Source organism: Rhinolophus sinicus, chromosome 4 (assembly GCF_057876585.1).
Source record: "Rhinolophus sinicus isolate RSI-liver-muscle chromosome 4, RSI-T2T, whole genome shotgun sequence".
NCBI classification, from domain to species: Eukaryota; Metazoa; Chordata; class Mammalia; order Chiroptera; family Rhinolophidae; genus Rhinolophus; species Rhinolophus sinicus.
In genome coordinates, this window is record NC_142504.1 from 60,882,726 (window position 1) to 60,892,528 (window position 9,803).

Here is a 9,803-nt window from a genome sequence, read left to right on the forward strand (position 1 = left end):
ATTGGGGTGAAGAGGCAGGGAAGGGCAGTGAGGGAGCTCATTCTGTAGGGATACTGTTTGCAGGTCTTGTGCAAAGCCTTTGCCCATGTTCTCAGTCATCACAGGGACCTTGTCAGCTGTGTTAGCTGCATCTGAGATATTTTATGGATGTGTCCTTCCTTGGTCCCTAGCATGGGGCTTACCTGGCATGGAGTGGGCACTCAAAATCTGTTAGTTGGAAGGAGGAATAGGCATTGGTCCTCAGCATGCCTTCACTCTTCTGTTCAATGGCTGCATCTATCATTGTCATGTTTTCCTTAACATTAACTTCCTTCTTGCCAAATACCCTACAACAACAGTGTGTGCCAGATCCAATATTTAGGTTTATTATCTTTTTTAAAAATTCCATTGGGCAGAGGCAGACAAGATGGTGGCGGCGGCCACACAGGGCGGGAGAACTGGTGGTGGCACAGGCAGTAGTGGTGCTGGCAGTGGCCCCAGCTGTGGGACAGGCAGTGGCCACAGCGGCTTGTTGGATAAGTGGAAGATTGATGACAATCCTGTAAAAATTGACAAATGGGATGGATCAGCTGTGAAAAATTTTTGGATGATTCTGCCAAAAGTTACTTCTGGAGAAGTACAAGTATGTGAAGAATTTTGGTCTAATTGACGGTTGCCTCACCATCTGTACCATCTCCTATTTCTTTGCCATAGTGGCTTTGATTTGGGATTATATGCACCCCTTTCCAGAATCCAAGCCTGTTTTGGCTTTGTTCATCATATCGTGTTTTGTGATGATGGGGATCCTGACCATTTATGCCTCATATAAGGAGAAGAGCATCTTTCTCCTGACCCACAGGAAAGATCCTACAGGGATGGATCCTGATGACATTTGGCAACTGTCCTCCAGTCTCAAAAGGTTTGATGACAAATACACTCTGAAGCTGACCTTCATCAGTGGTAGAACAAAGCAGCAGTGGGAAGCTGAGTTCACCAAGTCTATTGCTAAATTTTTTGACTACAGCGGAACACTGGTCATGGATACATATGAGCCTGAAATATCCAGGCTCCATGACAGTCTCGCCACAGAAAGAAAAATAAAATAGCCAATTCTAAAAGTAGCCATCTTTCTGCAGGATCATGTGAAATTACGGCGTGAGGTTGAAAGAAGCAAAGAACTTAAAAATGGATAAAGAAATGTTAAAAATGTCCCTATTTTGTCCTGAAATTTTAGTCCATTCTGGATAAATAGGATTTTCTAGCTCAGATATGAGAAATTTTAGCTCCAATAATCTAGCTGTAGCTTCCTTGGTCTGCTGATTGCATTGTTTTTATTTGCTTTTCTGGAAAAGCATTTTTGCTAAAAGCCGTACAATCTTTCTCCTTCATATCTAGCTGTATAGCTTTGTGCCATGCAGCATTTGAAGACTCAGTTTTTGAAATTGCTAATCTGTTGCTGATTTTATTGTGTTGATTCCTGTTTCAACATCTGTTTCCCTTGATTGAGGATATAACTTCTTGTGTACATCTTTACACACCATTTTTCTGTGTGTGCATATCTGACTTGGAGAGAATTGGGGGGGAAAAGATAGCTTTTTAATTTGTTTAAAACAGACCTGCCTGTTACATTTTGTGCTCTTAACTAGTTAAAGAAGCGCCAATGACCCTCCCCAAAATTACATTGTATTTTAATTCTTTTTTAAATTAATTAATTAATTTCAGTTTCAGTTGACATTTAATATTATTTTATATTTGTTTCAGGTGTACAGCATAGTGGTCAGACATTTGTATAATTTATGTGGTGATTCCCCCTGATTAGTACCCCCCTGGAACTATACATAGTTGTTGCAACATCATTGATTATATTCTCTATGCAGTACTTTAAATCCCTGTGACTATTTCATAACTACAAATTTGTATTCCTTAGTTCCTTTAGCTTTTTCACCCCTCCCCCCCTTCTGGCAATCATGTTTGTTATATATATATATATATATATATATATATATATATATATATATATATATATATATATATGTTTCTGGGTAAAGAAATTGTGGTACATACGAGGTCTGACAATTAAGTTCACGAACTTGTTGCAACAATGCTGCTAACCTTTTTTGATATCAGAGGGATTATTCATTATGAATTTGTACCAACTGGACAAACAGTTAACCAAGTTTACTATTTGGAAGCGCTGAAAATGTTGTGTGAAAAAGTTTGACGACCTGAACTTTTTGCCAACAATTCATGGTTCTTGCATCATGACAACACACCAGCACACACAGCACTGTCTGTGGAGGAATTTTTAGCCAGAAAACAAGTCACTGTATTGGAACACCCTCCCTACGCACCTTATCTGGCCCCCAGTGACTTCTTTCTTTACCGGAAGATAAAGGAAATATTGAAAGGAAGACATTTGGACGACATTCAGGACATCAAGGGTAATACAACCACAGCTCTGATGGCCATTCCAGAAACAGAGTTCCAAAACTTCTTTGAAGTGTGGACTGGGGGCTGGCATCAGTGCAGAGCTTCCCAAGGAGAGTACTTCGAAGGTGACAGTAGTGATATTCAGCAATGATGTATGTAGCACTTTTTCTAGGATGAGTTCGCAAACTTAATTGGCAGACCTTTATATCCAATGAAATATTACTCAGCCATAAAAAAGAATGAAATCTTACCATCTCTGACAACATGGATGGACCTAGAGGGTATTATGCTAAGTGAAATAAGTCAGTTTGAGAAAGGCAAATACCATATGATCTCACTTATATGTGGAATCTAGAGAACAAACTAAATGAACAAACAATACATTGTATACATTGCATTTTCTGTTTTTTTTTTATATTTATAAAAGTTTATTTCAGTCATGCACGTATCCACAAACAAGTAATGCAGGGTCAGTCCAGCCTCTTCACAATGCAGCCTGGGTGAGTAGTTTCCTGAATTTTGCTGTAGCATTAAATATGTCCTGGTGGAGGATGGAAAGTAATCTACCAAAAAAGGAATAATATGCTTCCTACAGAAATCACATAATTAGGAGAAGCATTGGAGATGGGTGGGTGACAAGATGAGAGCAGGTTGCTCAGAGCAATACGATGACAAAGTGATCTGATGGACATCAATGTGCTACAAGAAAATGCAATGAACCTGAAAGAGAATCTACGATGGAAGAGCTCATGGAAGTCTGAGGAATCCGCTGCCTCAGAGGGAACTAACATCAAATGTTTATTTGTTTTCAAAAGTTCCAGACAAACAGAGCCAGCAGTCAGAAGAATGTGCTGTGACTCAGGCCCACCATGTTCCCACGTGTCTCTGTCTCCTGATGGTAAACAACTGAGACTCACGGCTTCTTCACTTCAGCTTCCAACCTCATTCATCTTCCTCTTCTCATGACCTCGGAAGCATAATCACAAGATCTCTGGGATAAAACTTCCCACCTCACCCACAATGACAGCAAAATTCAATGGAATAACTTTGGTATGAGAATTCATCATCATGCCACAAAATCTCTACTTGTAACTCAAGGTATCACATCCAATTTCCAGCCAATGACAAACACAGATGTACTATCTACACAAAACAAACGGATGTGGAATTTTCATCTTTCAATAAGAAAGACAAAAGGGAAAAGTAGATATCCTGTCAGACTATTCCAGGATGCACAGAAGTGCACCAAAAGAAAAACTTCAACAATTCATGTGTATACCATGATCACTTAAACATTATAAAAAGAAACAGTCACAATCTTTTTATGTAAAATTATTTCGAGCTTCACATAAGAAAACCTATTTATTAACCATGGATTGAAATGATACTGCAATGCAAATGAGACAAGTTTTATATGATGGTACAATTATTTAAAATCTGAGCTATTGAAATGTGTAGTAGAGATGAATGGGACAGAGAGGGATATTTATTACCTCAAACGTTCATATCAAAACACGAACTAGAAATTACTATACTGTGATCACTACTGATACATTACACATAAATGAGACATTACACAAACCAAACCATATTTGTAACATGTAAAACATGTCCATTCTGCTCTTATCTTTCAGGTGCCACTTCAGGGAAAAATTTCTCACATTCTTCGTATTCATAGGTATCTCTCTGGTGTCTCTTACGGTTCACATGGTTTTAAGGGAGACTGAAGACTTCCCACAGTTCTTGTGTTCAGATGTATGCCCCAGTATGTGTCCTCCTATGAGTGTGCAGGTTGTGGAATACCTAAAGCTTTTCCTCTTTGCTGACATTCATAGGTCTCCCCCACAGTGAGTTCCTGCATGTTTTTGAAGGGAGAAATAAGGCTTTACCACATTTTCTACTTTCATAAGATTTCTCCCCATTGTGCATTCTCACATATACTTTAAGGGAAGACTGACAAATTAAAACTTTCCCACACTTGTCACTTTCACATGGTCTCTCCCCATTGTGTGTTCTAGCATGTTCTTTAAGGGAGTAGTGAAAACTGAGAGCTTGGCCACATTGCTGACACTCATAGGGTTTCTCCATACTGTATGTTCCCACATGTCTATAAAGCGATGAGGGCCCACAAAAAGGTTTCTGACATTTCTGACATTTTTAGGGCCTCTTTCCAGTGTGCGTTCTTATATGTACTTTACCAGAGGACTTAAAACTGAAGGCTTTCCCACATTGTTGACATTCATAGGGTTTCACCCCACTGTGTGTTCTCACATTTCTTTAAGGAAGTAGTGAAAACGAAGAGCTTGGCCACATTGCTGACTTTCACAGGGGTCTCCCTCTTGTATGTTCCCACATGTCTATAAAGGGATGATGCCCCTATATAGGCTTTCTCACAATGTTGACATTGATAGGGTTTCTCCCCAGTGTGAATTCTCACATGGATTCGAAGAGAATATAAAATGCTGAAGGTTTTCCCACAGTCTACATTCATAGGGTTTCTCGCTAGCATGTGTTCTCAAATGAGACTTAAGATAGCATTTTGTAATGAAGGCTTTCACGCACTGCTCACATTCATAGGATTTCTCCACAGAGTGTGTTCTTTCATGTCTTTGAAGGGTGGTTTCACATCTGAAGGCATTTCCACACTCCTTACATTCATAGGGTTTCTCCCCAGTGTGAATTCGCATATGGTTTTGAAGAGAATATAAAACTCTGAAGGCTTTCCCACACTCCTTACATTCATAGGGTTCCTCCCTAGTGGGTGTTCTCAAATGTGATTTAAGACAATATTGCTTACTGAAGGCTTTCCCACACTGCTCACATTCATAGGGTTTCTCCCCAGAGTGTATTCTTTCATGTCTTTGAAGAGTGGATTGAAAACTGAAGGCCTTTCCACACTCCTTACATTCATAGCATTTCTCCACATTGTGCATATTCAAATGGTCTCGCAGGACTGTGGAAACCCTGAATCCTTTCCCACACTCTTTACACACATATGGTTACTCTCCAGTATGGATTCTAACATGTTTGCACAGAAGTGAAGGGAAACATAAAGGCTTTGCCACAGTGGTCACATTCATAGGGTTTGTCTGCAATGTGTATCCTCATATGTTCTCGAAGGGAGGAGGAAGAACTGAAAGATTTTCCACATTTGCTACTCTGGGAAAAAGGTTTCTGACCACTCAGATCGTTCACGTATTTCTTAGACCCTCTCTCACTATCCTGAATTGTACACAGTTTCTCCACAAGACAGCTTAGGCACGAGACACACCTGCAGGCTTGCCCACATTCCTCACATTGATGACGTGTGTGACCTGTTTGACATCTTTCCTGATTCTGAAGGAAACAACATTCCAGGAGGATTTTTCCACTCCTAGTGCATTCATAGGGTATCATTTGGGTATCTCTCATGCACAGGAAGAGATGAAACCTCATTCAGGGTGTATCTACCTTGATTACCTTCACTAGTTTCACAGAGACTCTCTAGCAAAGGACTTCTAAAAGGAGTCGGCTAGGTTAGCTGCCGATCTCCATTATTATTCATCAACTGGTTTTCTCCAATAACAGACTGAGAATCAATTCTTCTAAATCTCACTGTTTTCTCTTCAGTGGATATGTTATTGTCCAAAAAATTCCACTGAGAATGTGAGTCACTTGTTTTAACTTGACTGCAATAATCCACCGAGGCCAGGTTTCTGGCAGATCTCCAGCATCACTTCTCTGTAGAGCTTCCTCTGAGCACCATCTAGCAAAACCCACTCTTCCCGGGTGAAGTTCACAGCCACATCCGCAAAGACAACCATGTCTGTCTCCATGCCACGCTCCAGGCTCACTGCACCTCCGACCCAGTAGGTGAGAGAGACAGAAGTAGAGAAGGGGAACAGTGCCATTAGGAAAGAAAAAGAGACATGGCTTACATCATTGTATTTTCTTAATAAACCCAGTGAATAAAACTACTTTTGTCTTAGTAGAAATTGATAGTTCAAAATGTATTCACACAAACACTATTATGTCCTTTCTCCTCATTTTCACCTATTTTTGAGGCCCAACTGAAATGTCACCCCCTCACTGAGAAAACCCCTACACCCACCCCATGTGCTCTGTGCACCCTGGACACCAAGACACTGTACTACACTTGCCATCAGGTTTCTTTATAACACCAGTGGCAGCAAACCAAGCACAAATTAGCACAAATGACAAAGGAAGGGACAGGGCTCAGGGAAAATGGAAAATCTACAGGGCTTCTCTGTCAAGACTGGATCCTCAAAACTATGGTGATGGAAGGAGAACTGACTCTGGGTGGTGAACACACAATATGATATATAGATGATGTATTACAGAATTGTACACCTGAAACCTATGTAACTTTACTAACAATTGTCACCCCGATAAACTTTAATTAAAAAAAAAAAAAGACTGGATCCTGAAATGTGAACAGTAGCTCCAAGAGCCCAGGTTTATCATCCTTGGGGACTGCCTGGGGGCTCTCTTCTGCATCAGCTCCCATGCTTGCATCTCCACACCACTGAAGTCATCAGCAGAAAGAGAACACCATTTCCCCCAGAAGTCCAGTACGGTCTTGGCTCTTATTGGGCCATGTGACCTGAGAATATGTGGTTCCTAGAAGAAAAGATTTTTGTTTTTTTAACTAAAGGAGGAATGAAAGGACTTGGGCAAAATACATATAGGTACTCTCAACATAGATGTTACTGCACACATATTGTAATCTAGTTGAACCCCTATTACTCAAGGGCCATTTTAAAAGCCACCATCTCTAGAAGCACCTAATATGTAAAGCAAATATTAACAGGCCTAAAGGGAAAACTAGACAGCAATATAAAACTAGTTGTAGACTTTAAGACCTCACTTACATCAATGGGTAGATTATCCAGACAGAAGATCAATAAGGAAAAAAGGGCTTTATTTTTTTTCTAAATTAAAGTTTATTGGGGTGACAATTGTTAGTAAAGTTACATAGATTTCAGGTGTACAATTCTGTAATACATTATCTATATCTCACATTGTGTGTTCACCACCCAGAGAGAGTTCTCTTTCCATCACCATATATTAGACCTTATTTACCCTCTTCTAGAGCCCTGCTCCTCCCTCCCCCTTTTCCCTCTGGTAACCCCTAAACTATTGTCTATGTCTACGAATTTTTGTACTTTTGGTGAAACATGGGCTTTAAAGAACACATTAGACCAGATGGTATATATAGGTGTGTGTATATATATGATATATACACACACATATATGTATATATATATATGTATATGTGTGTGTGTATATATATATATTCTGTTGCTTTCATCCAAAAGCAAGAGAATGCACATTCTACTCAAATGCACATGGAACATTCTCCAGGATAGATGTTAGGCAACAAAATAAGTCGTAACAAATTTAAGAAGATTGAAATCATATCCAACACAATGGTATGAAATTAAAAATCAATTTAAAAATTTACAAATATGTGGAGACTAAACAACATGCTATTGAACAATGACTGGGTCAACAAAGAAATCAAAAGCAAAAAAAAAAAAAATACCTTGAGACAAATACAAATGGAAATACAACACACCAAAACTTATGGGATACAGAGAAAGCAGTTCTAAGAGGGATAGATGCCTACCTTAAGAATTAAGAAAAACCTCAAATAAACAACCTAGATTTTACATCTCAAAAAACTAGAAAACAAACAAACAAACAAACAAAAAAGCCCAAACTTAGTAGAAGGTGGGAAATAACAAAGGTCAGAGCAAAAGTAAATGAAACAGAGACTAAAAAGATAATAGAAAAAAAGTCAATGAAACCAAAATCTGGTTCCTTGAAAAGATATAAAAGATAGGCAAACATTTAGCTAGACCAACGAAGAAAAAACAAATAGGAATCAAAAAAATAAAATCAGAAATGAAACAGGAGATGTTACCACTGATACCACAGAAATACAAAAGATCATAAAATACTGCTACAAAAGTTATATGACAACAAATTAGAGAACCTAGAAAAAATGAATAAATTTCTAGAAACATAAAACTTTTGAAGACTGAATCAAGAAGAAACAAAAGCTGAACAAATAGATTATTAGTAATAAGATTGAATCAATAATTTAAAAACTCCTTACAAATAAAAGTCCAAGACCAGATGGCTTCACTAGTGAATTCTACCAAACATTAAAAAAATAATTAGTACCAATCTTTTTCAAAATCTTCCCCACCAAAGTTGGATAGAAGGAAATACTTCCAAACTCATTTTATGAGGCCAACATGACACTTATAACAATATCAGACAAGGATTCTACCAAAAAAAGGCCAAAATCCCAGAGATGCAAAAATCCTCTAAAAAATATTATCAAACTGAATTCAACAGCACATTAAAAGGATTATACATCATATATAATGTATATTTATAAGTGGGATTTTTCCAAGGACACTAAGAATGGTTCAACATCCTCAAATCAATGAATGTGATATGCCACATTAACAAATCAAGGATAAAAATCTTGTTATTAAGGGGATGAACATACAATGCAATATATAGATAATGTATTACAGAATTGTACAGTAGAAACCTATGTAACTTTACTAACCATTGTCACCCCAATAAACTTTAATTTAAAAAAAACACCTTATGATTATCTCAAAAGATGCAGAAAGGCATTGACAAAATTCAACATCCATTTATGATAAAAATTCTTAACAAAGTGTGTATAGTGAAAATGTACCTCCACATGATAAAGGCCATATATAATAAGTCCACGGCTAACATCATACATAGTGGTGAAAGCTGAAAGCTTATCTCCTTTTTTTTATTCTTTTCATTTTCTTTTTTTTTTTTTAACTATATGAATCATACGTTTTAATTTCTTTTTCTGTTTTGTTTTTAAATTTATTGGGGTGACAATTGTTAGTGAAATTACATCGATTTCAGGTGTACAATTCTGTATTACATCATCTATAAATATCATTGTGTGTTCACCACCCAGAGACAGTTCTCCTTCCATTATCATATATTTGATCCCCCTTACCCTCATCTCCCACCCCCCCTCCCTCCTTACCCACTGGTAACCACTAAACTATTGTCTGTGTCTATGAGTTTTTGTTTCTCCTTAGTTTGTCTTGTTCTTTTGTTGTTTTTGATTTATATACCACATGTCAGTGAAATCATATGGTTCTCTCCTTTTTCTGTCTGACTTATTTCACTTAGCATTAGACTCTCAAGATCCATCCACGTTGTCACAAATGTTCCCATATCATCTTTTCTAACTGCCGAATAGTATTCCATGGTGTATATATACCACAACTTCTTTATCCATTCATCTATCGAAGGACATTTTGGTTCTTTCCATGTCTTGGCCACCGTAAACAAAGCTGCAATGAACATTGGAGCACACATGT

The 9,803-nt window shown here is 38.0% G+C and overlaps 2 pseudogenes; one reads left to right on the plus strand and one right to left on the minus strand.

Annotated features, from left to right (window-relative positions):
* Positions 1-406: 406 nt before the first annotated feature.
* LOC109438613 (signal peptidase complex subunit 2 pseudogene) lies at positions 407-1,181 on the plus strand (annotated as a pseudogene).
* Positions 1,182-4,370: 3,189 nt separating this feature from the next.
* On the minus strand, positions 4,371-6,224 carry LOC141573041 (uncharacterized; annotated as a pseudogene).
* Positions 6,225-9,803: the final 3,579 nt, after the last annotated feature.